At 49.4% G+C, this 27,346-nt stretch overlaps 1 protein-coding gene across 13 annotated transcripts in view; it reads right to left on the reverse strand.

Moving 5' to 3' along the window:
• Positions 1-27,346, reverse strand: part of LRRC8D (leucine rich repeat containing 8 family member D) — a 131,625-nt gene that overhangs the window by 54,886 nt on the left and 49,393 nt on the right. The window contains exon 2 of one of the 13 annotated variants that reach the window (XM_005663699.3): positions 13,826-13,925. The exons of 10 other annotated variants lie outside the window; for them this stretch is intronic. The gene's annotated coding sequence lies outside the window, so the exon portion shown is untranslated. Of the gene's footprint in view, positions 1-1,627; positions 2,091-13,807; positions 13,926-27,346 lie in introns of those variants that run through there. 2 more of the 13 variants (XM_021090295.1, XM_021090296.1) reach the window with 2 other exon arrangements.

Consider the following 27,346-nt stretch of genomic DNA (forward strand, 5'->3'; position numbering starts at 1 on the left):
CACCAAGCTCTGGGCGCTGGGCGTGCTTGCTGCTCCTGGGGTGCTGTTGCTTCCAGGTCCTCTCAGCTGACAGACACATGTGTGTGTATGCTGCCCGTGCACATACGCTTCTTATAAACATCCCCGTGCACACACAGCTAGATGTACGTTTAACTTACGAGCACATGACATGAATCCATACTCCCATCTCCAACTCCATCCCTTTCCACATGGGTCCCTCCTTCCCTCATTGATCTACAACCTCCCATTCCAGGTGATAAAACTGCCTCCCGTCACCCACGACACGTCGACTTAATTATTCAACTCCAGGGCATATACAGTGGTTTCTGCATGCTTGCCCTCGTGGGAAACAACTTCCCAACCAGAGTCAATAAAGTGCTTATGCACAGTCCCCTGGGCTCTAGACTTAGGGTCTCCACTCATTGCCAAGGTGATGTACGTCCACCCCCTTCAGTGAGTTCATGTCATACCTCTGTAACACTGTTAGATTCTTCTGCCATAGTCTGAATTCCACCCTGAGATCCTCTAACCCCCTAAATGTCTTGTACACCTGGGCCTCGTCCTTCTGAGACATCAGACCATCATCTCAGGCTATGAGCAGTCCACTCACCTCTAGAATTCTCTCTCCCTCCTCACTTGAGCCTAATCTGTCATTAGCCAAGTATCGAAAGAGATGAGTTCTGGTGGCATTAGAAATGAAATAAGGAGCCCCTCGTGAATGAGAGCCTGAGCTGTCCATCGATGCTGACCAATGCAGAGGCTCCAAATGCCAGCACACGGGGCTCTCAGTCTTGTTCCTGTCCTGTCCCACATTTTATTTTATTTTTTTATTTATTTATTTTTTTTGTCTTTTTGTTGTTGTTGCTATTTCTTGGGCCACTCCCGCAGCATATGGAGGTTCCCAGGCTAGGGGTCCAATCGGAGCTGTAGCCACCAGCCTACGCCAGAGCCACAGCAACGCGGGATCCGAGCCGTGGCTGCAACCTACACCACAGCTCACGGCAACGCCGGATCGTTAACCCACTGAGCAAGGGCAGGGACCGAACCCGCAACCTTATGGTTCCTAGTCGGATTCGTTAACCACTGCGCCACGACGGGAACTCCCTGTCCCACATTTTAAATCAATGATATGGTTGCAGAGAAAGTCTGACTGCACAAAGAGGGTGGCACTGGAACAGAAAATTAGCAATAAAAACACATCAATGGGAGTTCCCGTTGTGGCTCAGTGGGTTAAGAACCTGACTAGTACCCATGAAGATGCGGGTTCAATCCATGGCCTCGCTCAGTCAGTTAAGGATCTGGTGTTGCCATGTAGGCAGGCAGCTGCAGCTCCGATTCAATCCCAAGCCTGGGAACTTCCATATGCCTCTGGTGCAGCCATAATAAGACAAAAACAAAAAACACCCCCCCCCATGCATTAACTGTCTGAAAGCTGGGCCAAAATAAAACAGGTTAGATTTTGCGGAGATTCATGTTAACTAATTTAATTCATAAAATTCAAGAACATGGATCAAGGTTAAGTGAACTGGCTTAACAGCTACTGCATCTAGGAAAAAGACTTTGGTGTTTTCACAGATTGGGGGCTCAGCAGGAGCAAAGACGAGACTTGGCCACCAGACCAACATACCAGAAAGACAGTGATCAGGACAGAGGAGGAGAAGGTCCCACTAATCCTGCTACTTGGAAGATCACGTCTGCTGTTCCGTGTTGTGCCAAACAGACCCAGCTACTACACGAACCAGGGTGGTGAAGAGTCTGGAAAATTCAACCCAACAAGCATCCAGCGAGTACTGCGATTTAGGCAAGGTGTTATAAGATGTGCTAATATCTAGGGGTGATAACGATACACATAATGAAATGGAAACGACCAGCTTACGTACCCCAAGCATTGCTCTAAGCACTTGTTCTGTATTAATTAACTGAACGAGATAACTTGCTTTGCTTCTTGGTAATGTGTCCAGGAATCTGAGGTTTCCAGACTTCTGCCCACCCAAACCACCACCATATGCAACAGGGTTTATTTATCTATTTATCTATGTATTTATTTTGGTCTTTTTAGGGCCACACCCATGGCACATGGAGGTTCCCAGCACAGGGGTTCAATCAGAGCTGTAGCTGCCAACCTACACCACAGCCACACAACGCGGGATCCCGGGATCCGGGCCGCATCTGCAACCTACACCACAGCTCACGGCAACGCCGGATCCTTAACCCACTGAGTGAGGCCAGGGATGGAACCCGCAACCTCATGGTTCCCAGTCGGATTCGTTTCCGCTGCCCCACAACGGGAACTCTGGTACATCATTTTAAAAGTGACATTTTGATGATAAAGTAAGAGTCAATAAAGAGAAACTGGAGAATATAGACCAGAGCAGTAAGAGAAATCAAACAAATCGGATCATTTTCCAACCACTGGGTGCATTTGTGGTGCCCCTCTCCACGCTGTGCTGTGAATACCTGGGTGGTTTTCATTTTACCCTGAAGCTATCATGCTGCACGTGCGTCTTTGCACCTGACCTGGTTAACCTGATAAGCATTTCCCCCTTTTTCTAAATGAGCTGCGTTGCTGTCATTGTAGGGGCTGCGAATGTACTACATGTTCTGAGATAAAACCAAGGAGCGTGTTTCCGCCTCTGCCCCGTTTTCAATCACTTACTACCAAGCGATTGCCTTACAGTTTCTAAAAGCATGTCCTTGGCCTTGTAGACGAAGGCAGCTCTGCACTCTCACTGTGATTTAAGGAGCACTTTTCTTACTGGATCAGAACTTTGACTGAGTGAGCCAGGCTCTAAGAGCTGCCAGAGCCTCCCCTCTTGACCTAGACCTTTCAGGAGAAACTTGGACCAAAAAAGCAAGTCCTTGCTGTGGCTACCAACTCTTAGGCAGTTCGCAGTCTCTGCCTGGTCTGGGCCTTCGAGACGGCCACCTCCCGTCTTAAGGCTGTCACTCCCACGCTCCGGAGATTCAGTGAACCGGCAGACAGAGAAAATCATGGGCTCCTTCCGTTCCTACCACCTGCCATGGACGAGGACCTAGACTCCAGAAGGTGGGAGAGGGAAAGATGAATGCAGCGCATCGTCTGGATGAGGGGTGGCATGGAACAGAATCTCCCATTCATACCCCTCTCAGCTGCTCCTCCAGAGATAAAGGGGCAGAAGGAAAGATGCAAGCCAGTGAGGCAGTGCCTCAGCAAACCAGGTAATTTCAACCGTCAAGACCGAAGGACACAGCAGTTGTCTGTATGTCCGAGAGACATCGGGTTGTGCCTAAGTGCAAAGGACAGCGAGGAAGCTGGAGAATGAACTTCAATGTCTTTGGGGCCTTTTGGCTTCTACAGCCCGGGGTCTGAAGCCATGGTCTGAGGAGTGAGGGTCCAGCCCTGCTCCCAGCTCCACTCAGAGGTCTTAAGGCTGCTGAAGCAGGATGTGCTTATTCCATCCACACAAAGGGTCCCACCACCCACAGCAAAATGAGGATTCTCCGGGGGGGGGGGGGGGGTCCTAGAAAAATGCTGCTGAGTGCACCTGAACCAGAAACTCATCGCTTTCTCACCCTTTACCAGTCCTCTAACTCAAAAACACCTCCCTCTGCAGTTTGCTACTCTGCACCTCTTCTTACAAGGCCAGCGTGACGCCGCCAGGAAGGCAGTGTGCCCCAACCGTGCCAGGACACTCACCAGAGCAGGGGAAAAACAGAAAGCCGAGGGAAGCGTGTCAGTATATGAGTTCCTCACCGTGCCTGAGCTGGAAGACAGGTGTGTGGCATTTTAGGCAGGAGGACAGCTGAGCAAAGGCACCTGCAGTCCCCGCATGTCTGAGGTTAAGACGTCTGCTGTAACCAAAGCAAAGAACTCGTGCTGAGTCGTCACACAAGACAGAGTCAAAGGTTAAGGTTCAGCTTGATTTCCAAGGACCCTGAATTCCGACCAGAGTTTGGTTTTACTCAGCAGACAACAGGGAGACAGTGCAAATTCACAGGAACACGCAGCCGAGCTTTAGAAACAGGGTCATTCCGCCGAGTGTGAGGCTAGGGTGCAGCATCGCGCGCAGGGGGATGGAGGGTGACCGGCACCGGGGACCGGCCGGGGGCTGCGGATGAGGTCAACTGTGGTGCCAACCGGGCTTGAAGAGCCAATGGGATGGCTGGGAAGGAGCAAGGTGGGTGGGAACGAAAATCCAAGAGACCCAAGTGAGGGCCAGTCAGTGACGCCAAGCTCCAAGGGTACACGGTCTAAGCATCCTTGGTGCTGAGCCTCTCCCGTTCAGGTGGGGTCTGCAAGGGTTATAAGCCTCAGTTCCTTCCCTGTCACACCAACTCATCTGAGTTTACGAGGACACTGGGATTTGCAGATATTCCGTGGCTGCTGAAGGTCACCCTGCTGAAAGAGCTGGGGTTGGAACCCATGTCTGTCTAACGCCACGGCTCTGAGCCACATTGCTGCTTCCCCTGTCGAGGCTGAAAAAGAAACAGAACAACCCGCCCACTCTCAAAAGCTTCCTTACCACAGTCCCCTGTGCACGCAATGCCCACCTTGCGGGCATCAGTCTGCAGCGGAACATTGCGGATCTGATTTCTGACACGCGGATGTGAATATACACGGCACTTGGGGACGCCGAGGGGCTGAGCAGATGTTGGGTATTATTTTTATTATTATGTGGGTGGCTTCCTGGGCTGACGAAGGTCAGAAAATAGAAAGGGCTCCATTACACCGAGTCTCTCTCGTCCACAGCCCGCCCTAAGATGAACTTAGGAGGGCTTGCTGTGAGATCATTTTCCTTTATACCAAGACATACAGGACAAGTAAGCAGCTGTGTTCACGCATTTGGGTTCTTGCAGAAAAGCCCTTGTCAATTTTAGGAACAGGCTGCGGCACGACCAGATGCTGGGCAGACGGCGTGCCCTCCTTTTTCCGCTGCACTGACGGAGGAAAACAGGTTAACATGGAACACGCTCAACCAGCCGGGATGTTTTCCTACAAACTTTACCTACAAAGTATGAGCAATCGTGAGTCAGCAATGCTTTGAGCAGCCATGCTCTGCCAGGCCTGGATGCGTTTCCTGAGCGGGACGCTGGCGGGGGTGGCTGGCCAGGCTTTCAGAGAGCACCCAGGTTTTCTGAAGTTCCCCTATGTCTCCAAGGACAGGTGCACAGACCGCTAGTGCGAACGGGATCTAGAGGGTTATTTGACAAAGGAGGTAACTGAGGCCCCAAGAGGTGAACACTCAGCGTTGTACTTTCTCTGCCTCCCCACTGGGGCAAGAAATCAGATGCTGCGGAACAAACAGGGGGTGACGTGAGCCTCTTCTGGTTTTCTGTTCTCGTCCTCCTGCTCGGCAGAAACCCCGGGTGTGTCACTGTAACCGTGGCCTCCAAGGCCCAGAGTCTGCAGCCTCGGCCAGTGGACCTGAGCATCTTTCTCCAGCACGGCTCTGGGGGCGTCCTGCACCTGCACTCACTAGGCCCCCCAAAGGTTCAACCTCACCATCTTGGAGTGAGCTTGCACCTCAGAACACCTTCCCCTTCTCCCAAACTCCAGTCAGGCTTGGCTCTCCCTCCACCCCCACCCCCCACCTAAAAAATATCACACTTTTTTTTTTTTTTTTGGTCTTTTTGCCATTTCTTGGGCCGCTCCCGTGGCACATGGAGGTTCCCAGGCTAGGGGTTAATGGAGCTGTAGCCCCAGCCTACGCCAGAGCCACAGCAACGCGGATCCGAGCCGCGTCTGCAACCCACACCACAGCTCATGGCAACGCCGGATCGTTAACCCACTGAGCAAGGGCAGGGACCGAACCCGCAACCTCATGGTTCCTAGTCGGATTCGTTAACCACTGCGCCACAACGGGAACTCCAAAAAATATCACACTCTTATATCTCAGTGAAACTGGAAGGAAAAAACAAAACAAAACCTGTTTTGATCCTGGAAGCCCTCCAATGTACCCACCACATCGCCACCACAGGTCGTTTCTGAAAGAACCCTCTGGAACAAGCATTTAAAGGCTCCCCTGGCTGGAGGGTCAGCAGAAGCGCCTCCACCCTCTCCCGTCTCCACGCTTCCCCGCAGGCGCCCCCCACCCACCCTGCATCACCGACCAGAAGCCCCTGTGGTTTCCTGGGCTTAACGAATGGCTCAGGCCAGCCCCCTCTCTTCTCATGTGGAACCGCCACCTACTGTCCCAGACCTGGTGCAAATGTCACTTTTTCTAAAAAAAAGCTCTTCGTGACAGCAACAAGTTAATTTCCGTCTCACCGCACATGCTTTGCTGTTCATTCATTCAACCAACGCTCACTCTGCCCTCGGGCCCCAGGTGCTCTGCTGGGAACACAGGACACTTGGAGCCTGAAATACAAATGATCAGAGAGTGGAAAACGCAAAAGCAAAACGTGCTTTTGGACGTAAATACGGTGGCTTCTGAGGCGGGGACGTGCCTCCTTCTAGCATCTTCCTCATCCCCGAAAACCAGCTGGGGATGCTCAGGCCTCTGAAGCCACCTCAGTTACAGGGTGAAGCAGAAACGTTCTGTCCTCCTCTGCCTCCCCCCCAGCAGACTGCCAGTCACTTTTTCGTCAGCCCTACAGCCAGTCCAGGGCCTGGCACGCTGTGGCCCCTCCGCGAATCCGAGGGACAGACGAACAAGGGGAAAGAAGGATGCGAGCAGCAGACCAGCAGGATGACAGCTGGGATGTCTGCCTTGTCCCCGCTGTGTCCCCGGGGCTCAGGCCATCACGGGGACCCCACAAACACACAGCCACGTCCCTGAGGACCGGGTCTCTCCACCAACCATCAGGCCTCTAGTCCTTCCCAGCGCGCGGCCGGAGGAAACGGGCAGGCTGAGGACAAGCCACACAAGTCCTGGTTCCCAGCCTGACGGGAGGCAGGCCTGGGCTTGGCTGTGCCTCTGCCCCCCCGCCCCCCACCCAGCAGCTGCTCCAAGGGACAGAGCTTGGCCCTGGACCGTCCTGAGGCATCACCTCCGCCCAGCAGGTGCGCCCGTCGTGTGCTCAGCTCACCGAAGTGACCAGGGCCAACGCCCTCTCGTAGTTCACGGCCAGGAGGGACCCTCTGCATGGCCTTGCTGCCCCGGGCCCAGCCTCATGGGGCCAGTGACCACATTTATCAACTTGGACATGAAAAGCAGCAGCTAAAAATAAAGTGCAGCAAACTGGTTCAAGGTTAAAGGGATGGAAACCACACAGAATGCACACCCGCGGGCAAGGCCCGTGGCTCTGGAGATGACGCACCGAGGGCAGGAGGGGGGTCGGCACTGTGGAACCTCTCTCGGCCCCTTCTCAGAACAGCCCTGGTGTCGCCCTGGTGTCACCGGCCTGCACGGCGGAGCCCACGGCTGCAGGTGTCCCCCACCTCCTGGGACTGCAAGTTCCTTCTCGAACACGGTGAGGTACAGATGCAGCTTCGCACGTATACATGTCATTTCCCTGACGGGGGGAGTGGCCTAAGGGAGGGAGGTGGCCTGGGGTCTGAAAACGACCTAGACTCGTGTCCGGTTTACACCACCAACCACAACGGGAGGAGGAGTCGGCATTTACAAGTCGGCAGGTGCACATTAAGTCCTGATTATTATTAGTATTATTTTAACAGAAAGGTCTAGCAGCCTGGGACCCACTTACCCAGACTCACACCACAGCTGAGCCGCCCCCTTTCAGCACACCTGCCCACGTCCCACCCACTCTTTTTTTTCTCCTTCTTGTCTTTTTTGCCTTTTCTGGGCCACACCCTTGGTATATGGAGGTTCCCAGGCTAGGGGTTGAATCGGAGCTGTAGCCACCGGCCTACGCCAGAGCCACAGCAACGCGGGATCCGAGCCGCGTCTGCACCTACACCACAACTCACGGCAACGCCGGATCGTTAACCCACTGAGCAAGGGCAGGGATCGAACCCGCAACCTCATGGTTCCTAGTGGGATTCGTTAACCACTGCGCCACGACGGGAACTCCAATTTTTTGATGTTCTCACCTGCTTGGCCTTGTGACCACCTGAGCTTGGAAACCACATTTACGGAGTCAACCCAAGCCGAGCATCGCCGTGACTTGACGCCTTCCCTCACGCCCCCCACGGAATCCATCAGCACGTTCTACTTACCCTTAAAACATCTCTCAAACACTGAACTTCCCCAGTCATTCCGCCCGACATTCACTCCAGTCACCTGCTCATCCCACGGGGACTGCAGTCCATGGCTCCCGAACTCTTTCCCCGTCACTCGGCCTGACACGTCCTCTTCCCGCGCGCCCGGCATCACCAAGACTTCCTTCCTCACCTCCACGCCTGCTCCCCCAGCCCCCCCGCCTTCTCCATCCTGCTCATCCGACCAGCCACAGCTCTTGTTATCAGTCTTAACCGCTGCGCCTTTTGCACCTGTACCCGGGCTGCTGGAGAAAAACGCCTGCGGATGGACACCAACACCATCCATTTTTGGCCACACCCTTGGCATGTGGAAGCTCCCGGGCCAGGGATCGAACCGGTGCCAGAGCAGTCACCAGAGCTACAGCAGTCACAACGCCTGCTCCTTAACCTGCTGAGCCACCCGGAAACCCCCACACGACCTATTTTAAATTCGTGACCACGGATCTCAGATGGGTCCTCAGGTGAGTCCCGCAATCCCACCGTCTGTCCTTCCCCTGCCGGCACGCCGCCGCCTTATTTGTCTACACCATATGTGGCCCTCTCTTTCGAAATCTCCCCACCTGCAGCTGCAAAACAGTGTGCTTTGTATTTCACTGAAAAAACAGAAGCAATCGAAGGAGAGTTTCCACACCCTCCCACTTCCGCTTCCCCCACTTCCCACGTTTACACCCAGGCTCCTGCCCTCCCGTTTCTGGGGAGGGATCGTCTGCCCCCCTTTACAGCAACTCCTGGCTCTGTGTCCCACCGTCTCTAACGGGCAGGCCATCTGCCCTCCAGCAGCTGCCTCTTCCTCTCCTTCATCCCCCATCTTCCCCTCGCCACTGGGTCCACCTGTCCGGAAACTGCACACCAGGATCCACCCATCTTTTTAAAAAACCTCCTTCACCTCACACCCTCCCCTGAGTTCTGCTGGACTCCTCTGCTCCCCTCTGCAGGAAAACTCCTCAGAACAGATGTCCACACGCATTCCCTCTCCCTGTAACACCCGTCTTATCGGCTTTAATCCCTTCCACTCCGCCAGAAACGCCACGCCAGCTCCCTGGCCCTGGAGCCGGTCCTCTGGTCCTCCAAGCATCCTTCTGCCCCGGAGCCTTGGCCCAGGCTGGCCTCCTGCTTGGCCCACTGCTCCCCCAGCCTCAGCCGCAGGCCCCTGCTGTCCCTCCTCCAGGCTTCTCTGGCCGCCTGCAGCACGTGGGGGCTCGTGCACGCACACACATCTGGACACTGCTTAGCCCCTTCCTGGGTTTCATTTTTCTCCGCAGCCCTTCTCACCACGCGGCATCTTTTAAATCTGTTCAGCTGTTATCCAGCCCTCCACTGGCCTTCTCATCACTAAGATGTGAGGAAGACAACGCATGCAGGCTGCTATTCTCTATGACCTGTGGCTACCCTAAGACCACAGGATGCTCCCTGGGTTATCCGGAGCCTGACAGCGCAAAGCACACAATGCGCATCCTTCAGCAATCTCCCTTCTACAGGGACGCGGGTCTGCAAGTCGCGGACGGGTGCCTGAGGAGGCTGCGGGGCAGCAGTGGAGGTGCTCAGGCCAGCAGCCACCGGCAACAGCACTAACTCACCGCCAGTCTTCAGGCACCCTGATGCGAGGGATTACACACAAACTGGCCACTTACTAAGCCGCATACAAGAGTATACGGAGCATAGACCTCTACTCAATCAGATGCTTCTCAGCAGTGTGTTCAAGGTGAATTCATAACCAGGCAGGAGCTCAAGTCACTTGGCATAAAACTTTTATAGGCATAAAACTTCTTTTGTCCAAACCACTCAAAGCCATGGTCAGTGTAAGATCTTCAAACTCACGTCTGGCGAAAACAATGCCATCAGCTCTTCATCGGTTGTTCGGGGAGGGAATAAAAGCACACGCTGTGTCTGAGAAATGATTCCATCGTGTGGTTCTGCCGTTATTTTTACCACGAGAAAGAGGGGAAGAGCCATTCTGGAAAGCTCACCTAAGGAACGATGCCGAAACCTCGGAAAAACCACAGGCGCGCGCGGCATCAGCGTCACAGATGACAGCATTTTGCCTTTACAGTAAAGCACTGCCAACAACCTGATGTTCCAGCCACAGTGAAAAATCATGGTGTGTCCACTAAATGGAATAATACTGTAACAGCCATATACCAGCGATGGTTCCGTATTAATCCAAAAAAATACACCTCGAATGCTCCGTTTATCACAACTTGACATTTCCAGCACAACTAAAAGACACGGAGTTGCCAAGAGTGATTCGTGAAGGTATTTTTTTCTTTTCTCTGTTTCCCAAAATGTATCCTACTGCTTTTATCACTTAAACGTACAACTAAATATCAAAATTAAGAAAATACAATTTTGACACACACGTATTAACACGAAGGAGCTCAAAGGCACGTCATTCTGCGAACGACTGGGTCTTGAGACTCTGCTCCTGTGCCCAGACCCCACCATCCCTAACTTCCTCTTCACGTCGCTTCAGCCCGTCTTCTCTACTTGACAGTGCTGTCTGAACATCTAAGTCGTTTAGATGTCTCTAAAAGCTACAATTTAAAAATACACAACAGAAAAATACAGCCAGAAGGTAACAGACATCTTAAAATGATGCTTCTTTCAACAGACTGAATTATATACAACTAGGAACAGTTGTCACTTATGTCATAGCTATTTTCTTTATTGCCCATCATGTTTTTACTATAAAGGAATGATATACTCATTTTATAAATGTAAAGACTGAAAGACAGAGTGAGTGACTATTATCTCACCAAAAATTCCGTTGCCTATCCGGAGCTTTTTACAAGAAGCTGGGATACTCGTGTTAAACTAACACAAATAGATTTAGGGTCTGTGGCTGACTGGGCAAGAGCTGCTGCTTTAAATCCCATTTTCTATTTAGATTCAACTGATACATATATGTATATACATCAGTAACACCGGAGTGGAACTGTCACATACTCAAGGGACAGTAGTTTTGCCCCTCATGTTACAGTAGAAGAGACAGTCTCTACAAGACACTCAGCAAGCAAGCGGTAGGAAAAAAAAAAAAATCAAATGTAAGTCTCTTAACTGCAGTGTTGTTTCTGGCTCATGACAAAAGCTCAACCTGATGAGATTTCCGTGTATTACCGTCTGAAGCTGGAAGGCAAAGCTCATCATGCCGATGCCCACATCCAACATCGTTTGTATGAGACACACAGACATGACTCTGGAAAGTCAACCTCTCCATGTGGGTTAGATAATTAGACTCCAAGACACCTCTTCTCCAGCTCCCTGTCCCCACACACCTTCTGTTCAGCTACTCAACATCCCTCCTTCACCGAGATCCTGGACAAACTCCCTCCCCACTCCTCACCCATTCCCTCATCTGGAGAAGGAGGGCAAGAGACCCCAACCACGCAGAATATCATCGCACACACAGCAGATACCAAAGAGATGCTCATTCATGACACCTGCCCCTTGCGACCTTAGTTGTCTTTGAGGTCAGTCCACCTCTCCTCCCAGGACTGCTCCAGGAAGGATTAAATGGCTCCCTTGTCACTTCTGTTGTATGATTTGATTTTTAATATTTTTCCTCGTCTCACTTATGACCTGGCTAATGCACGCAGGTCCATTTCTCCAATCGGACTGCAAAGGCTGTGTTCCATTTCTACTTCTATCCTCCATGACGCCCCCACAGTGTGATGGCTACGGTCCATTCCAAAGAAACAACTGCTGATGGAGCTCCCGTCGTGGCGCAGTGGTTAACAAATCTGACTAGGAACCATGAAGTTGCGGGTTCGATCCCTGCCCTTGCTCAGTGGGTTGGGGATCTGGTGTTGCCGTGAGCTGCGGTGTGGGTCGCAGACGTGGCTCGGATCCTGCGTTGCTGTGGCTCTGGCATAAGTCAGCGGCTACAGCTCCGATTCGACCCCTAGCCTGGGAACCTCCATATGCAGCAGGAGCAGCTCAAGAAAATGCAAAAAGACAAAAAGAGAAAAAGAAAAGAAACGACTGCCGAAATCACTCATGTTTACTCTCATGAGTTAATCACTCGTTCATTTTTAAAATAAACGTGCACGGAAGATGATTATACAACACACATCATCAGAACACACGTACCTGTTAATGCCACATTCAATAAGTTAGTCTCATGCTGCTTTGATTTCAGGAAAAAAGAATTCCTTGAACATAACACTCTAAGTAAGGCAACATCACAGGTTTAATAAAGACATCTGCTTTCATTATCTTTGAAGTACCTAGCACCATAACATACAGCACCATCTCACTGAGTTCCTCTCTGTGCCCATGTCCCAGACAGAATCATCCAGACCGAGCACGTCCACCGTCTGTCCACAGCAGACTGACAGGCGCCAGGGCCTAACCAACGTTTCCTCACATTGAGCGTGAGTCGGTCATCGCGTAGTGTCCACTCATTAATTCTAGCGCTGCAATTTATATTACTAAGGTTTCTACCCCAGGAACTCTCTCATTGGAAACACAGCCCTCTAAACTGCAAGCCGCCTCTTCTCTACGGTTCAAACCGAAGGAGAGGAAAAACGACGGAATTTACAGCAGGAGGAAAAGTTTTCATCGCTTTACTTTCTTTCAGCTGAAGTGATGCAAGAATGGCTGTCCAGGGGCTGCAGGTTGTGCTAGAAGAGCAGGCGATAAAGCCTAGCAAGCAAATGCTGCGGTCAGATACGGAGCTCAGGGCCACAGCCGGTCAGAGACCTGGGGCCTTGCACATCCGCCCACCCGAGGATGAGCACAGTTCCAGGCTGCTGGGGCTGGAGGATGCGAACGGCTGACCATCGGCTGGTTCTTTCCGCTCTGTGGAAGATGAGCCCACGACAGCGCTGGGCAGAGTCAATGCATCCCAGATACATTCAAACACAATCGAGAATTTGAAAATACAAACCAGAGAGAACATGATGGCCCAAGGGTGGGGTCACTGCTGCCTAAGGAGCAGCCCCGCCACCTGGGCCTGGCTTTCTCCTTATATTATCTGCTTCTCAAGGGGCGGCCGCATCGTCTTCCAGATCCAAAAGGCAGCCCTGAAGAACAACTGTTGAGCACATAAAATCTGCTAACCCTCTGCTGTTCCATCCTTGGAGAACAGATCTGAGGGCTAAAAAGGGCTGTTACATCCTTACTGTCTCGGGAAACCTGAAAGTAGATTTTCAAGAGGCCACATGCGTTGGCTTCCGGGAATTTTTAAAAAGTGATACTGTTTAGTCACGGCACGTATATAGCCCTGGGTTATCAGCAGCTAACACGAAAGATGAGAAAGTTAACAAATGATCACGCAATTTCAAACCTATAGGGATACCCTTCTGAGGGGCTTCTTCCCTTCACTTTTGATTTCCATTGCTGTTATCTTTTACACAAATGCAACTCCCACCTCCCAATATGGTCCTGCCAGCCCTGCTCACGCTTCTCTAAAAGGGATGATATCAAGCCTCCTCATGTTAGGAGATTCTGACACGACTCCAGACAAAATGCAAACATACTTCCTTTCAAATATTACTCGGACTTCTTCAGCTTAGGAGCAAGCACTAACGCTAGGAAACGTCCTGCTTCTGGTTAAATAGAGCCCGTTTACCGGCGAGCAGTTTCTACAGAGTAACGTGCCTCCATCAATGGGAGCAGTGACCATCCGCAGAACTCAGATGATACCATGTCACAGGAAGTCACACTGACCTTACTGGGTCAACTGACCTTCATGGAAGAAGACAAAGCGTAGCTGGTCTCCAAGTCAGCAAGAGACTACATCGGCCAGATGCACACAATACTATCCTGGAATTCGAAATCCATTTTCCTTTTAAAAAGAAGGGGGGCGGTAAATAATAATTACCTCCTAGACGGAGCTATAAAAGATTGATGAAATAATGTAAGGGTAGTGAACCCTTAGAATGTTCTTCCTATATCCAAGGCACTGTTGAAGCCCTTAAACTTCACAACCATTCTTGTAAGGTAGGTATCATCACTCTCCGTGTTTTACCAATGAGGAAACTGAGGCAGAGAGAAGCTAATAACTAGACCAGGGTCAAAAAGCTGCTACGTGGCACAGGGGAACCCGAACAACAATGTTTAAAAATCACAGCGGGGGAGTTCCCGCTGTGGCACCATGGGTTAAGAACCTGCCTGTAGCAGCTCGGGTCTCTGTGAAGAGGTGGGTTGGCTCCCCCACCCAGCGTAGTGGGTTAAAGGATCTGGTGTTGCTGCAGCTGTGGCTCAGATTCCATCCCTGGCCCGGGAACTTCCATATGCCCTGGGGTGGCCATTAAAAAAAAAAAATCACAACGGAAAAAAAAATGCAAAGTTCTTCTAAAAGGCACTCTTTCTAGATGCACTCATTCCTTCCTTCCTCCAGGCTCCCTCTCCTCAGGGGCCTGATGTGAACCCTTCGTCAGGACCTAACTGACCCCCCACAGCCAACTCCCACCTAAAACCCAGGCACAATCTGTTACAGAAGCCATCAGCCAAATGTTGCTCCTGCAATTTAAATTACCTTTGAAAATTAAATTAAAACTCAATAAAATGACAATTTCTTCCTCAATCATGATCCACTCCTTAAGCGATCAATACCCAAACTTCGAGTTCCAGTGGCCGCCCCACTGGAAAGCAGGTAGAAAAATTTCCATCTTTTCAGGAAGTTCTATAGGATATTCAGCTCCCTGACAAACTTCTGTAAAAGGCCCGAGAGTAAACATGTCAGTCTGTGTAGGCTGTATGGCCTTCCTAGCAGTTACCCAACTCCACCACCGGAGCGCAAATGGCTCAAGGACAAGACAGACACAGAGGCCAAGTTTCCAAAAAAGCAGGCAGCGGTCCAACAGCCACAGTGCACCATCCTTCCTGCAGAGGACAAGCGTTTCCACATATATACCCCCCAGGTCTGGCTGGCCCACTGTCCTGCAACTCCTCTCTCTTAACCAGCAGAAGAACAAGGCCAAGGTAGGATTAGAGAATCTCCCTGTGCTCTCTGGGGAGAGAAACTTGCAAAGACATTTCTTATTTCTTGAGAAAGAAGAAAAGAAACTCTCTTTGCTTATGTCATCTCTTTCCCCTCCCAAAGTGCAAGGGCACATCCTCTAACCCAGAGTGCTTACGAAGCTGGCAACACAGACGTGAGGGCCCCAGATGCAAAGACTGATTTAGCCCGTCTCTGGTGGAACCCAGGAAGCTGCACGTTCAAGGAGCCCCTGCGGTGGTTTGAATCCTGCTGGTCTGTGGACCCCATCTAGAAACACTCTGCTAGCCTTTTAAACACCAGATCAGGGAGGGGTGTGCAGAGTTAGCTGGTAAATTCCCCTCCAAGCCCCAGAGCGAAAGCTGGCACTTAACCCCCTACGCCCCAGGAGAGTCCAAGAGTCACTACAGCAGATTGGAGCACAAAGGAGGCCTCACGTGGCCGGAGCAGGAAAGCGCTGGGGGTGGAGGGAGCCTCGGGGTTGGGGGAGCCAGGGAGACACGTGTCTGCCGGGCTTGGGAGGCAGGGGACAAAGAAGCTTTTCAGAAGGACCTCAGGAGCTGAGATGCGCGGCGTCACCACCTCCCAGCCGGCGGAGACCCACCCTGTCTGGGGTTCCCGGAGCCCGGGGCGGGCTCTGTCTTTCTTCACGGTGCTTTTTCGTCCACTAGAAGTGGATTTGTGCACCCTGAGCCGTGACCTTGTGCAAGTCCCACTCGTTCTTCGTGCCTCGGTTTCCTCGTCACATGAGAGGAAGCACAAAGGGTTCTGGAGAAAAGGAAATGCATGCGTGTTCGCAAAGCGCTGAGAACACGGCTTGGTGCCGAGTAAGCGCTTTGAAAGCGGCTGCTACGGAAAATGCCCTTTAACGTTTAATTCTCAGCTCCTAGGTGTCGGGAAGCGTGTGAGATGCAAAGACACAAAAATAAGGAGCACTCCAGAGGCGGCGGCAGGGAAAACACTGTCCTACGCTATGTTTCTAAAGAACACGCGGTGGTGGGGACGCGAGAGACCAAGTCCCGGAGCGCTGTCGCCCTACGTGGGGTGTGTGTTAATATCACCGCCTTGCGCCACGTGGTTGCGATGGGAAACTTCTGCCATGTGGTTTTCACCACAGTGACAAAAAATCACAAATGAAAATCAAGGGGAGGGTGGGAGGAGATGCGGGAGGAAGCTAACTGGGGTGATCCGGCCGGCACAGGAGCAGGAAGGGCGACGGGGGGGGGGGGGGTGGTGGAAGGGAAGACCCGGCTTCTAGGAGGAAGATGGGATTCCACACCCTGGGCGCGCGGCCTGGAGCCGCGATGGAGCCGGCCAGTCAGGAGTCTAGGATGGCGTTTACTGTGCCTGATTAACTCTCCAGCGATTGTGGGGGGAAAAGAACCACCCCTCCAAGACCCCCTCCAAACAATTTAATATCATTCATCATGACTTCATATTATATATATATATAATTACAACTATAGTTAATAATATCATATTGTATATTCAAAACTTGCTGAGCGATCTTAAAAGTTCTCATGCTAAGAAATAAGACTGGGAGTTCCTGTCATGGTGCAGTGGAAACGAATCCAACCAGGAACCATGAAGTTACAGGTTCAACCCCTGACCTCACTCAGTGGGTTAGGGATCTGGCATTGCTGTGGCTGTGCTGTAGGCCGGCAGCAATAGCTCTGATTAGACCCTTAGCCTGGGAACCTCCATATGCCCTGGGTGCAGCCCTAAAAAAGCAAAAAAGAAAAAAAAGAAAAAAGAAGACAGACTGTAGCCATGTGAGGTGATATTAACTAGACTTACTAAGGTGATCATTTTGTCATATATGCAAATACTAAAATCATTATGCTTTAATAACTGAAACTAATATAATGCTACCTGTCGATTAGATCTCAATATAAAAATATAATCAATTAGGAAAGAGTCCCCTCCCCCCTTTTTTTTGTAAAGGAAATTGACTGTCTGGCCCTCCCATTTTGCTCCCAGGACAAAACTGTTTCAGGAATCCTCTTTAGTGACACCTTTCATTCTGGATTTCTATGGTTGGTGTGTTTTCTGATAGGCAGGCGTCTCTTCCCAGAAATGAGAATTTGTCATCTTATCAAAAACTTAAAATGTGACCACTCTTCTAACAAACCACCACCACAACGTAAATGTTGAGAGTGTGTCTGGTGTCCCTAGGCCACCTGCCCGTGCCCTCCTCTGACCTGTGCCGTCTGCTCTGCCCATGGCTCACTCGGTTCACCCACACAGCCGATGGCCGGCCTCTCCACCTGTGCTCCTCCAACCAGAATGGCCCAGGCATCCCACCTGGCCCGTACTTCACTTCCTCCAGGTCTCTGCTCAAGTGTCACCTGATCAGAAACGCACCACCAACACCTCCCCCCGCCTCTCCGTCTCCTTATCCTGCCTGATTTCTCTTATTAACACTTATTACAGGAGAGCGAATAGATTTCCCTAGACGTCCGCTTATCAGCCCCATCCACTCAAAGGTCCCTGGGAGAATCAGGACTCGGTTATACTCACTGATTTCCTCCACTGTCTGGCGTTCAGCAAGCGATCGGGAACTCTTTATGGCGTGAAATAAAAAGACTATGAAGACTACCTCATAGACCCTTACTGTATTACAGTATTTCTGTAAAAGCCAGGTAGTCAAATGGTTTGGAACCTTTCGCGTTGAATTGCAAGCATATTTTAACACATATAATCTAGTAAACTCCTTAAACAAATCAAACAGTAATGTCTGTCAAAAGGCAGATATCTGTATTTTGCATCAAGTCCAGAAGATCCTACCTGGCTACTTAACACATAAAGTACCATTGGTTTATAGCTTCATTTGCTTATTTTGTTTATCCTCATAATGCCCTGCAGGAATGGAGGGGGCCTAATAGTGAGAAAACAGCAAAGAGAAGGCATTGTTACACTCTGATCAGCAGCAGAGCCGGAAATACAGCCACCTTTTCCTGCTCACAGACTCTGCTGAGTCATTAGGACCCAATGATTCAAATTCCACTTCTGAGATAACCCTGCCATAGAAACTACTGAAATGGCAGGCATGGCAAAGTCTTAGTAGAACAAAGATTTCAATGGATATATGAACACACATTCTCATCAACCAGCGGAGCCAGCCTCCTCTTCTACCGGTCTCTTAGCATCTTCGTCTGTTGCTCAAGGCACCGTCCTTACTTGTATCCACGGACAGCACAGATCATCTTTATCTATTTTTTCATCGATACTCTTCGAATGCCACCTTTTGGCTATCAGTCAAATGGAACGTCTACGTTCCGACTCCCCATGCGTCATCGCTGCTAAATGATGCTGACACCCTGCGCCAATGCATGCCAAAGGGGGAGGCAGGGCCCAGAAACGAATGGCGACATGCAGACATGTGGCCCCCATTCTTACTGAGCAAGGATTTTTTTTTTTCTCGTCATGTGAGAAAGCCACTGCCGTATACCAACTATCCTCGTTACTCTTGCTCTAACGAGGCCCATCCAGATGCAACACTTCTTTGTAAACAAAGAAAAGAGTTTTGTCCTTCTGAAGGAGCAACGAAGGAACACAGGTTTATCCCTCAGGAGGCATATGGTCCAAGTCCATCCTGTTACAGATAAGAACACGGAGACCCAAGTACGTTAAAAGATTCTTCTAAAGCCACAGAGCTAGTTTGTGAAAGAATCACAGCTAAAACCCTGTCTCCTGCCTCCCAATCCAGAGTTCTGCATTTATAAGCTTGATAATCCATACAAATTGGACTTTTTCCCTCCTGGCTTTTCTCTTAATGATCTTTTAGGTTTCGTGAAGAGGAAAACTAGTCACTAAACAAAGTGCCCCTAGGCCTTTTGACCGTGAAGTGCCTCACGAATATCTGAGGGATGCGAACCAAATCTGGGCATGACTTATTCCTCTAAGATGCAGAACGCTTAATACTTAAGGCTATCCCACTTGTGATTTTTGGTTTCCATAGTGATAAATAACTTTTACTGCTATGTGTGCTGTGGCTTCCATCTCTGAACAAGCATTTCCTGATGAATGGCAACTCCCACCAGATATAATTTCCCAAATATTTTAGACAGCTGATGAAGGAAAAACAGTCCCCATAGGAAAGATTAATAACAGATTAGGTCATTGGCCACTGAGGAGCACTCTAAGTTTGCTATGATAGAGCTGCCTCTCTGCCCTCCTAAATTGGTTTTAGGAACAAAAGGGTAAACATCTGGGGTTTGTTAGCAGACTTAACAGACAGGATTATAAACCTGAGGACCCTAAGAACCACGCCATCAGTTTGACTCAATAGCTGTCAATGCTACACAACGACAAAGAGGTAATTCATATTTTAATTCTTCAACCATCAGTTTCAGCTTTACAGAGGGTCCTGTTTTACACGGTGGTGACACCCCTCTTCTACTAGATCCAGTGTATTTGAATAGAATCACGGTGTCTGTCGATTCCCAAGGTCAACATGGGGGGATGAACAAAGGAGAAGCCGAGGAAAGAAAGGAGCCGTGAACTTCAATAACCATCTCATCCTGCACTGTCTCCAGCTGCCGTGTGTGGAAGGCAGGTCAGTGTTTCTGTAAGACCCGAACTTATCAAAAATGTTCAAGGTATTATTAGGTCACTAAAAATACGAGAGAAATCTTAAAGAGTTATTTATGCAATTATACCTTCAGAAAAAAAATTTTTTTCTCTTCTAGCACCCTCTTCCCAGAAGGCTGTCAGGCAGAGACTGATTCTGATTTCTGATTGGCAACTTTGCAGTGCCAGCTTTGAGGGGTTGCTGAGTTAGAGGGAAGGGGTCAAATATTTTTCAGAGGACAGGCTGAATGAGCGTCTTGCTGTTCCGTGGATCTGTATGATCTCTGCGTGATTTACAGAAGCCCGTACACACTGTCTCTAAGAACATTTCAACAAAATTGCCTTTGGTGAGAACACGACAACTGTTCACAGTCTGGACAGGATACGCTGATCTTCTGCGCTGGAAGTCTGGTTTTGATATGGCTTAAAAGCCCATCTTATTCAGCTCAGGTCATAAACTATTCCCATCTAAAATTCCTGCGATTCTCTCCCAATGTCACCTCTACACTAATCCTCAATCAACTTGTGGAAATTAAGCAACGTATCGTTAATCAAGAGCTAAAGCACTTGTTTTCATTCACGCCCGCTTTGAATGAACGTTTATCAGCACTTACGACAGACATGGCCCAGGGCGGGCCCCTCGCTATCCCCCCGTCGCCTCTGGGACGGGAGGATGACAAAAACACACCAGTAGCCACTTCAGGGAAATCCGGGTGCATTAAGTCAGCAGAAAGAAGCCAGAGGAACGTTAAAGCGCTAGATCCAGGCACGGTTCAGTTTCTCCAAAGGACACCAGAGCCACCCATCAACAGCCCCTGGATCTACTGCTCACGATACGGCCTCCTTATGCAGCCTCCCTGGAGGGTGTGCAGTGAAGACACCGAAGCTGGGAAAAGGCGAGCAGATTGCTGATGCGTTTGGTACAGACCGTGATTGGGTTGGTGCTCGGCTCGCCTCTTCTGTGACAAACAACTGAACAAAGGTCTGGTCACTAGAGTAGAAGCACCTCCATAAAGAATGAAGGCAGGTGACTGGCTGCCGCTGGCTGTTTCGGACCTCGTGTCTCGGCAATGAATGATGTGGCCTGGAAGGGACACGCCACATCTCTGAAAACATGACAGGATAGCTCTATGTTCTGCTTCCGGGTAATAAGCTGCCCATCGCACACTCAGGGTAACACCCTTCAACTAGCTCCTTCCACGAAAGGGCTGCTGCCAGTGGTCACTCACATTCCAACTGCAGCACTTGTGTCAAAAGAATCTGCATTTAAATTGGAAACAGGGGTTCCCAGCATGGCACAGTGGTTAACGAATCCAACTAAGAACCATGAGGTTGCGGGTTCGATCCCTGGCCTTGCTCAGTGGGTTAAGGATCCTGCGTTGCTGTGGCTCTGGCGCAGGCTGGTGGCTACAGCTCCGATTCGACCCCAAGCCTGAGAACCTCCATATGCCACAGGAAACGGCCCTAGAAAAGGCAAAAAGACAAAAATAAATAAATAAATAAATAAATAAAAATAAATTTGAGACAACAGGAGTTCCCATCATGGCTCAGTGGTTAACGAGTCCAACTAGCATCCATGAGGTTGTGGGTTCAATCCCTGGCCTTGCTCAGTGGGTTAAGGATCCGGCATTGCCATGAGCTATGGTGTAGGTTGAGGACATGGCTCGGATCTGGGCTTGCTATGGCTGTGGTGTAGACCAGCGGCTATAGCTCCAATTAGGTCCCTGGCCTGGGAATGTCCATATGCTGCAGGTGCGGCCCTAGAAAAGACTAAAAAAAAGAAAAAAATAATAATTGGAGACAACATATTCTCAGGAAAGTGATTATGCATAGCCCTAAGCCATATTCCAATTTATAAGATATAAATTAGAAATTCTACAAGCGTGTGCCAGGCACTGAGGAAGAGATCATTCCAGGTTACTGAGCTATGCTAGGTCAGCAGATGTATAACGGACTCAAAGTCAACGAAGGTAAAATCTATCGGGGCCCCAAAGCAAAACTAGACAAATAGGAGGCAGCATCTGAAAGCAAATAAGAAAAAAAAAAAAGACAAAAAGACACACACACACAAACCATCAAAATACTTCTCAGTGGAATTTAAAAGAGCCACTGAAGATACTGAAATAAATCTACCATTTGTACCAAAGCACCAGTATCAGGTTATATGGGTCACCAACATGGTCCAATCGCACATAACCAGGAAGTTTAAAAATGAAGTCAACTGACATAAATCATTAACTCTCAAGATGATACGGAAGGTATCTTACTAGCGTCGCTCTAAGCAGCAGAAACAAGCATGGTAACGAGAACCTTGAACTCGACTGCTGTCACAGACCTAAAAGTAATTATGCCTTACATAAATTAATGTAAATGCGAATCATCTAAGAGTTCTCAGCTTTGAATTCTAGTCAAATAGATGTTAAGTCTCTGTGTAAATATCTATTTTTCGGAGTAGTAAGATCTGTCTTGAATTTCTTAGCCCCCAAAGACTGTTATGTACAGGCACTTAGAAGAAAAGTGTGTTTCTGTGCATTTTAATTCATCATTAATGAGGCTCTAAATACCAATGCAACCTCAGGTAATCGTCAGCTCACTTTCTTTAACAAAGTACAAAATAGAAACTCTGTTACATTGTTATCACCAATACAAGTGAGACATTTAACCGGAGATGTACATAAAATAATGTGACTCTGTAACTATCAGACAGCTGCAAGAGCAGACCAAAGATACTGATCAGAGACATGCCTGGGGTCTGTACAGCAAATGAACTTTTCCTCACTAGCCTTTCATCTGTAAACAACTTACATAACTTTGCAACCTTGAGGCAGGAACCACAGGAAGCAACTTCATCTATCATTCCACGGCTCTATTACTAAGTATCTCATCTCGGAAATAGATTTGGAGGTGTAATTAAAGTTCCACTCTCTGCCTCAATTGAAGGTACAAGTCTAAATTTAACGGTTCTAAGAATAAAATGCTGTGACTACTACTAGCTCACTTGAAAGTGATCAAACTGATATCACTGCAAATCAACCATACTTTAATAAAAAATGTGTTTGAAAAAAGTGATCACACAGAACAAATATGCAGAAGGCTGAACTGGGAGGGGTACCTGCTTTCCTTGCCCTTAACAATGACTTCATTCCGGGAGAAACTTCAATGCTCATCAATTTTCTAAACCCGAAAAGGCAAGCAAACGCCACCGAACTTCTATCATCTTCTATTTGATTAAAGTACAAGATCAAGCGAACCACCAAGGTACAGCGCATCTAGGGTAGATCTTGAACCCAAGTCTCCCGCTGGCTTTGAAATTCCTCACCTCTTCTCTCGCCCAGTCCTACAGCTCTCCATCAGCATGGCTCCCTGCCCCTGTCACCTACGCCAGAATTCTCGAAGCAGTTTCAAGTCCTCTCTCTCTCTCAACCCTCACCTCCGAAGGGTTGTCAAGCCCTCATGGTGCCACCTTAGAAATCTTGGGCCTCTCTTCCCCAGTCTAAATCTAGGCTTCACTGCAAACGGAACTTCCTGCCCCCATCTCCCCCTCCTCCAGCCCATGCTCCACAATGCCACCAGCCACATTTCTTTAGAGAAGAAAGGGAAAATCCTTTTTTTTTTTTTTTTTTAAGACCACATCTGCAGCATATGGAAATTCTTAGGCTAGGGGTCAAATTGGAGCTGCAGCTGCAGCCTACACCCCAGCCCCTGCAACGCAAGATGCAAGCTGCAACAGTGGATCCTTAACCCACTGAGTGAGAGCAGGGATTGAACCCGCATCCTCATGGATACGTGTCGGGTTGGTTTCCACTGAGCCACAATGGGAACTCCCCAAAGGGAAGATCTAATCATGGCTCTCCCAGGTTAAAATCCCCTGCTGCTTCCAGCATCATGTCCAACCTTTCTTAAGTGGCACAAAAGCTGCAATAATACTTCTGGGGCAGCCGTGGCCACAGCCCTGCGAGGTTCCTGCGACCCCCACCCACACCTGCAGAGAGTGGCCAAGGGAGCGACGCCAAATCCCATCCAAATAGTATGGCGTCCACATATACATAAAATCCCCCTTCTCCACCTCCCCATTCCTGCTGCACAGGCTCATGAGCATAAGGGAGACTTCTGTCCCGAGTTCAGTGGTTGAGAGCCTTGGCTGAAACCTGGCATCCTCCTGGCCTGCCTCCTTAGGGTGGGTGTGATCCTGGGCAAGTGCATCCATGATGCCAAGCCTAAATTTCTTTTTCGATGGGACAGGAATAAGAGTAGGCCAGACCTCACTCAAGTGCTGTGTCAATTCAGTGGCACAGTGGAGTTTCCGTCGTGGCACAGCAGAAATGAATCCGACGAGGAACCATGAGGTTGCAGGTTCGGTCCCTGGCCTCACTCAGTGGGTTAAGGATCCGGCATTGCCGTGAGCTGTGGTGTAGGTTGCAGACAAGGCTCGGATCCCGAGTTGCTGTGGCTCTGGCGTGGGCCGATGGCTACAGCTCCGATTGGACCCCTAGCCTGGGAACCTCCATATGCCGCGGGAGTGGCCCTAGAAGTGGCCAAAAAAGACAAAAAAAAAAAAATTTCAGTGGCACAGTGACTACATGTGGTTTAGCACAGTGCCTGGCATGCAGTGAGAGTGTGGCAACTAGCTCTTTATTCCTGCCAGAACGGATCCCCCTAAGCGAGGGGACACCAAGGTGAGAGGCATGGGCATCGGCACAGCTCACTGGCATCAGGGAATCCATCACCACCCTTCACGGTGCGCGGCAGCAGCTGTGGGGCGAGCAGGCGGGTTTTGAAGGAATCTGTGTAATCTGAGGAGGTCTGGTAGCTTTGTGAATTTCCTCTAAGGATGCTTTACTTCATAACCCCATAGTGCAAAGCTTCTGATCTGCCTATTTTATGACTCTAAACTCTTTGATCCGTCTGTGGCCCTCCAGGTTACACCTTCAAAACCAAGAGAAAAAAAAAAGTTGTGTCAAACACCGAACAAGGTGCTGGGATGACAGAGATGACGCCTGTGTCTTCCCGCCATTTGGGGGCCACTCTCGGGCTTGGCTGTGCTGCTAACTCAGCACCTTGAAAGGGAATCTCTTCCATGTGGGCCCATTTTCTTCCTTCCATCCTTCCTTTGCTTGTTGGGAACAAGGACTCCATGTCGCCCCCCGAAAATGTGAGTGTTCAACGGCCTCTCCCCAAGTTCTGACCTTCCAATTGTCCGGCCTTAACAACGAGGGGTGCTACCCTCCCTCGATCTTCCAATCCTTGAAGTCACAGTAATTTGAGTTACAATTTGTAGCTTTTAAGAATTCCCAGAGTTCTCATTGTGGCACAGTGGTTAACCAATCCAACTAGGAACCATGAGGTTGCAGGTTCCATCCCCGGCCTTGCTCAGTGGGTTAAGGATCCGGCAGTGCCGTGAGCTGTGGTGTAGGTCACAGACATGGCTTGGATCTGGCCTTGCTGTGGCTCTGGTGTAGGCTGGCGGCTACAGCTCCAATTCGACCCCTAGCCTGGGAACCTCCATATGCCACAGATGCAGCCGTAGAAAAAGGCAAAAAGACTAAATAAATAAATAAATAAAATAAAATGGTGCAGCCACTCGGCAAAACTGAGTTTCTCAAAATGATAAAAATAGAATTACCATATGACCCACCAATTCTGCTCCTAGGTATATACTAAGAAAAATGGAAACATTATGTTCACACAAAACCTTGTACACGAATATTCGTAACAGTATATACAACAGCCCCAAAGTGAAAAGCACCGCAAATATCCATCAACAAATGAGAAAGGATTCATAAAATGAAGTATGTCTCATTTCAGTCTGTCAAGATGAAAACGTTCCGGGAATCGGTTTTACAATGATGTGAATATAACTGAACAGTACACTTCAAATTCTGTTGGCAAATCTATACAAGGGAATATTATGTGGCAAAAAAAGAAAAAAAAAAAAAAAAAGAAATGAAATACTGACATATGCTACAAGTGGCTGACCTGGAAAACAGCTCAGTGACAGAAGCCAGTCACAAAGGACCTCTTATTATGTGACACTGTTTATACTAAATGTCCAGAATCGGCAAAATCTAGAGACAGAAAGTAGACTGCTGGCAGCCAGGGGCTAAGCGGATAAGGACGGGATTGACTTGTGATGGACACGGGGTTTCTTTGGGGCAGATGAAATGTTCTGAAATTGAATGGGGTGAAGGTTTGCGCAGCTCTCTGAAGGTACTTTGCACCACTGAATTGCACATTTTTTTTTTTTTTTTTTTTTTTTTTTAGGGCTGCACCTGTGACATACAGAAGTTCCCAGGCCAGGGGTTCAATGAGTGCTGCAGCTGCCGGCCTATACCACAGCTGCAGCAATGCAGGATCTGAGCCGCATCTACGGCCTACACCACAGCTCACAGCAACACTGGATCCTCACCTCACCGAGAGAGGCCAGTGATCGAACCAGCATCCTCACGGTTACCAGTCGAGCTTGTTACCACTGAGCCACAACGGGAGCTCCCTGAATTGTACATTTTTAGTGGGCCAATTGTATGCATATGAAATTTATCTCGATAATACTATTAAAAAATATATGGAAAAAAAATAAGTGACTTGCTAGATCCTTAAGCTAAAGCCATGATGTAATGTTTGGCTTAATAAAATGCCCTCAACTTTGGGGTCTAGATCAGCAAGATGTGCGCCCATTTTCCTTTTAATGTTAAGTATAAGGATCTGGTATGCTTGAAATCGACACTGCCTCCCCTGCCCTCTGCACTGTGTTCTGACGACTCTCTCCCCAACAGGTGCCCCAGCTCCTGAGCGATAGGGCTGCAGTTACCTAGGGAACTACAAACAGCCAGAGACTCCAACAGAGAGTCCCTAAGGCCTTAGAGAGACCCAAAAAGCAGGGCTTCTCCCTCCTCTCGCCATGACGGGGCTTGGTAAGATGCAGGGATCGGCTAGGAGGGGAGAGAGACCAAGAGAATCAAAGGAACGACCCACATGCGTCAGAGCATCCCCATAAACACGATGACCTGGCTGTGTGTGCACCTGCTCTGCATCCTGCAGGGAGCAAGTGTTCTCAAATTCAGGTCTAAGGATCTCTAGAGGCCCATAGACATCCTCCAGAATCTGCGACGCCTCTAAAATCATCTATTTTTGTGTTTTCATTTCAATGTTCACCTGAAAAAAAACAGATATAAACACACACTGGATCCTGTGAACCACCCCTTTACCAACACGGCGGTGCCCAGGGTGCCTTTATGATCAAGGTGGTACCACGGGAGCCTCATCAGCAACAGCATCTCTGGTGTCCGGGACGCCACATGCACAGCAACGATAAAGGTCAATTTAAGACACTCACTTATTGATGACGGAGTAGGGCTCATACAACGGCAGGCAGGGGGGTACTGTCCTGTATCAACTCTACAGGCTAATTAGGAAAGGACAGAGACAGTCCTGAGAGATAATTAAGAGTCATGCAAAACCCAGGTCAAAGGACACGAAGGCATTCATGCTAACATCTTCATAACGGCATGAGGTGCTAGAGGACAAAGCTTTGGTTTCAACGGTCCAAACATGTACAGAGAATGCCATGATCAGAAGAGGAGTCATGTTGAGGCTGTTTTCAAAATAGTGTCAAGGAGTCACTTCCACTCTTCATGGACTTTCTTTAGCAGTCTGACACTTGGCCGCAGGCTGAAACGGTAAAAATTTTCCACATC

Source organism: Sus scrofa, chromosome 4 (genome assembly GCF_000003025.6).
Source record: "Sus scrofa isolate TJ Tabasco breed Duroc chromosome 4, Sscrofa11.1, whole genome shotgun sequence".
NCBI lineage: Eukaryota > Metazoa > Chordata > Mammalia > Artiodactyla > Suidae > Sus > Sus scrofa.